The sequence below is a fragment of the Rhipicephalus sanguineus genome, chromosome 2 (genome assembly GCF_013339695.2).
Source record: "Rhipicephalus sanguineus isolate Rsan-2018 chromosome 2, BIME_Rsan_1.4, whole genome shotgun sequence".
Lineage (NCBI taxonomy): Eukaryota > Metazoa > Arthropoda > Arachnida > Ixodida > Ixodidae > Rhipicephalus > Rhipicephalus sanguineus.
The window spans coordinates 71,517,174-71,522,728 of NC_051177.1; positions in this window are offsets into that span (position 1 = coordinate 71,517,174).

A 5,555-nucleotide genomic window follows, 5' to 3' on the forward strand; every position below is an offset into this window, starting at 1 on the left:
ACGCCCTTCGTGAGCCCAGCTTTCAGTGGGGCGTGCAGGTCTCAGGAGCAGGAGGGGGAGAGAGACGCCGCGATGTACGTGGGAGATCAAGGATGCTACTGACTGTGTTGCTAGACTAGAGGATTGTGTTTTCCGATTCTCTCATACAGTGGTGAGACACTGCAAGCGCGGTATGCAGAGCAGGTGGCGTTGCTGTCCATGTTGTCGGTTCTGTCGTTGTAGTAACGTCGAGGTAGACGAAACTTGTTGCCTGTGCTTTCACCGGGTCAATGTTCTCTTTAGTCGGCTTGTTGCCTTCGACTAGTTTCCACACATATCAGTGGGGTCTGTGCAGACTTTGAAAAGTGTCATGCATTGTAACACTATAATCTGATGTACAAATTGACATGAGACATAACTAATTAGCGCAAAGAGGACAAAAGACTAGGTGAAGGAAACAGACTACACAGCGCCGTGTCCTGTCTGCTTCTTTTACCCTTTCCTTTGTCCTTTTTGCGCTAATTAGTTATATCTCAAGTCGATTCGTATAACGACTAGACCAACTCTCATCTCTAATTCTCATGTACCATTTTTTTTTTCAGTTTTGCCTGTTTTCCCATTTGTGTTGAGTTCTCCTTCTAACTACCTGTTATTTCCTCTTACTCTTTTGCAGCAAAGGGAAGCCACTTGATCTTAACATTGCATGCCCATCCTTATCTTTCCATCTAACGTTCCTTTTTGTCAGGATTTAATATCGACACATTAGCTTAGAGATGCAGGTTAGCACTTTTTTTTGTTTACATGAGGCAACCTTAGCACGCTTCTTGTCCATAGTCATTGCTTTTACGAACGCTTCATTTATTGCTCAGTGAAATGACGGACAGATATGGAATTGAAATAATGGACAAAGAGCTGACTGACACTAAACGCTGTGTAGTCATCTGCTAGGTAGAATTCAAAGCTCATTCACACGTCAGTGACATGCAGGCCTCTAGGCCTGACGTCGCCGGAACAAACAAACAATCTCAACAATACTGAAAAAACCGAAAAACAACAGACCAGCACTTACATTTTACCCTCAGCATAAAGGGAGACGGAGTAACGGCTAATTTAATCCTTTATATCCTGTTTCTCGCGACGGAGAACAGTTAATTCAAATCGAATCGGGCAGCCTGAACACTGCCATGTTTTTACCCAGTCGCAGCAGCCAACGGATGTCGTGAGGCAATCTTACTCTAGCCCTGGAAGCCGCACGCATGCGCAGTCATGGAAGCAAGTGTCAACAGCGGTAACACAGTGGGGACACAATATACCACAACGCTTCGTCGCCGGAGTTACAAAAAAAATTACGGGGCCCTTCTGTTCGTGTCCTCATCAGCGTAATATTCGATGGTACACTTATACCGTAGCCGAACTCACCATTAGCAGCCAGATTCGCAGCGGCATGACGCGGTTATCTCAAGTACCTGCACGTACCAGTTATTCTTGAAGTTCTGGTGTCGCTTTTCAATCCTTGAGCACTGTACGAACATATTGCTATTCGTATATGTTCAACCAAAGGTGCACGGACACTACACCTCAATCCTCAAATGGAACAGTAATATATATTGGTTAGGGATTTACGTCACAAAACCACGATATGATTGTGAAGGACGCCGTAGTGGAGGGCTCCGGAAATTTCGACCACCTGGGGTTCTTTAAACGTGCACCTAAATCTAAGTACACGGGCCTCTAGCATTTTGCCTCCATCGAATTGCGCGCCCGACGTGGCCGGCATTCGATCCCGTGACCTTCGGGTCAGTAGCCAACCAGCATAATCATTAGACCACCGCTGAATCAAGATCGCCAGTAGGGCTAGTTGGTGGACGTTCATCGTGGAATAACTAACAGCGCAACAAGGTTACAATGCGTACAGTATGAAGAAAAGAAGAAAATGTCTGTGTCGTTTTCTTCTTACTGTCCGTATTCTAACCTTGTTGCGCTGTTAGTCATTCTACGATAGATCACCGTAACGGGTCAAATGGAATAGTACACGGAGATCAAACCGTGTAGCAAGTCAGAGGAGGCGCAACACCTACAGACACACCTATTTAATAGAAATTATTTATCGAAGCAAGGTCTTCTGTTGCGGTTACCTACGTGCTTGATAGACGCGTCAAACTAAGTGAACGAACAACGTAACCGAAGACAAGCGTGCTTAAGTGTTCCTCGTCAATGTTTTATCTTCGAGCTAGACGAATTTGCAGTGTGGATTGCCAACTACAGGACACGATGCCGCACACTTTAATACAGATTGTCCTTTCTTAACTGGCCAGCTCACATCAAAATGTGCCGCTGCCTACATTTGATGTTTACAATGAACATAGTGGCTTTGTAGAGCGCGTATACATTTTGGACAGTTGTCGATTGGGCGCACCACATTTTCGCGATCCGACCTAAAAATTCAGCACTGTGATGAGCGGCTCATTCTTTTTCGTACATCCTGTTCTTTTTGGTGCGATTTTCCTGCTACGCAGCAACATCAGACCTCTGTCAGTTTTCCTTCACGTTGCTAAGCTCTAGGACACGGGTTCGATTCCCGGCCCCGGTGGCTGCAGATCGGTGGGTACCAAATGCAAGAACACCCGTATGCTTAGATTTAAGTGCATGTTAAAAGCCCAGGTGGTCAAAATTAGACCAGAGTGTCCAAGAACAGCGAGCCTCATAATGCTGTGCTTTTGGCACGTAAGACCTCAGAAATTATTATTATTATTATTATTATTATTATTATTATTATTATTATTATTATTATTATTATTATTATTATTATTATTATTATCAGCGTCTTCTTTTTTCTTTTTTTTTTTTTGCTGAGAGGGAGATAAAATACGCAGATAAACCTTCACCATGACTTACAACCTTGCATAACTTGCCACGCAACTGACCGTTTAAAATGCGATTATAAGCTAATGATTGCGAGCTGTGCCGGGAAAGTTAACTTTCTGAAGACCAAGCATTTTCGTAGTTTTGCACGTGCTTCTTCACATGGCAGGAGAGCATTCCTCCGTTATTTACAGAGAGTTTTAGTCTTTCCATTCTCGCGCATCGCTTTAACAATTTTTAAAAACTCTTTCAATATCACTGCCTTGAACTCCTCTTCCCTCACAATTTCTCTCGGAGAATGCGTATCACGCTTTTTATGCAGTAAGTAACTAAATAAGCTCATTGTTAGCGAGGCTCTGCAAAAAGAAAAAGAAAAGAAAAGCTTAAGCACTAATATACACAAAATCCAACCTTCTTGTTTCCTAAACATGCTTTTATTGCTTGGAAGCTATTTTCACAAAGATTATATTACCAAGCTTGCGTCTACACAAAATAAGACAGCACACTCCATCACTCACAGATATGAGCGGCATTTCTCCTCCCTCAATATTTATTCAGTTTGAGCCTAACTCCGTCGGCAAGTGGACACGTGGAAGGCATAAAATATATTTATAGGCACCTCTATGAGCTCGGCACGCTGTGGCTGCTCAGGTAAGCACATAGCGTACGGAGAACCTTCACGTACGGGTACCGTACGTAAATGCCCAAACCTTTTAGCCTTCTAAAGGGACGCGAAAGAGAGAGAGAGAGAAAAAAAAACGATTTTTCTCATATTACTACACTACTCTTTCACAATTCCAAAATCACCACGCTTGCCGCAAGAAGACGCTTGGTAAGCGAGAAAACGCGCGAAAAGAAAATGCGGGAGGCGACAGCACCTTGAAATTCGCGTAGAAAACGTCGCGATGTCATAGATTTTGACGGCCTGTACTAGGTCCTACGTAGTTTCCTAATCAGCAAAAATGAAATACGTTGTCCTCTGAGGGGGACACAGACTTGAGATACCAAGTTTCACGAAATTTCGTTGGGCCACTGTCACCAAAATACGAAAAATAGACCTCGAAATCCGTAACGTAACGCGCGGAGATGTCGGCGAGAAACTAAAAATGAGACTTTGATCTGAATTTGATTCTCTATTAAGAAACCTATGATGGTGAAAATAACGACATTAGAGTTCTCAGAGTACAATTTACCAATCCAAACCAATTGACTGTTCCACTTCAGCGTCCCTTTAATGTAGCATTGTCGTGTACAGAGCTATGTTCCTCTAAGAACATTAAAACGTGTATGTATGTATGTATGTATGTATGTATGTATGTATGTATGTATGTATGTATGTATGTATGTATGTATGTATGTATGTATGTATGTATGTATGTATGTATGTATGTATGTATGTATGTATGTATGTATGTATGTATGTATGTATGTATGTATAAATAGATGAAAAGGAAGAGGCAGGGAGGTTAACCTGGTGCGAGTGACCGGTTTGCTACCCTGCACAGGGGTGGGGAAATAGGGGTCGGAAAGAGGACAGAGAGAGAGCGTGAGATAAAATAAAAACAAAACAAGAAATTCACACATGCACACATATGCAGGACGTCCTATCACAGTCGTTCTGATAGACTGGTTGAACGTAGAAAGCGCATTAACGCCTGTACAGCCTTCTTCTGTGACGTAAATACCCCTGTCACACGGCCACCACCGAACTCCGTTTATCTTAATGAAGTTTAACCAGAATGGAGTTGTGGCCGTGCTACACAGCTCGGTGCAAGCTTTCGACGGTTGCCGCATGGGGCAGAAACAGCGCTGCTGCGCTCGTCGAAACGTCCAATTTTTTGCCTGTGCAGTCGCCTTTCAACCAACAAAGACGTCTTTTTGTGTGTTGATGAAGTGCTCGGAATCACCATTGCTGTCACAGTGCTTGTGCGTTCGCCTTACACGTGCAGAAACAAATATGGCGCGACGCTTCACAGCGGCGGCTTGGCGAGGCGTTGGTGTGGAGAGTACAAGCGCTGATGTCCGAAAAAATAAATCTAAAACTTACACTACGGGGCGTGAAATGCTACGCAAAAAAAAGAGCATAGTTTTTAAAATTATAATTGACCTCATCAGGACGATTTTGCTAGTGCGGTTTTCGGCGTAGCAGTAGCTGGCTGGGAACGAGAGTACTCCATCGAGCCGAAATGGTCATAACCGAACTCCCTCCACCAAAAGCTCCATTTAACTTTTTCAGCGAAATGGTGACCGTGTGACATGAACCCCATCTCCCTCGAGGAAAAGACGAGGGAGTTAAACGGAGTTCACGGGTGCCTGTGTGACAGGGGTTTAAGTCCTGTCGGTGGCGCAGGATTCTTTCTTCCGAAAAAGTCCGGTCGTCCAATTTGTCAAGTGCGTTGCGAAGCGATTGTCTCTGCGAACAGTACTGTGGACAGTAGCCCATATGTATGTATGTATGTATGTATGTATGTATGTATGTATGTATGTATGTATGTATGTATGTGTGTGTGTATGTATGTATGTATGTATGTATGTATGTATGTATGTATGTATGTATGTATGTATGTATGTATGTATGTATGTATGTATGTATGTATGTATGTATGTATGTATGTATGTATGTATGTATGTATGTATGTATGTATGTATGTATGTATGTATGTATGTATGTATGCATGAACCGCAGCCATAGAGAAACATTTACTTCATATGAA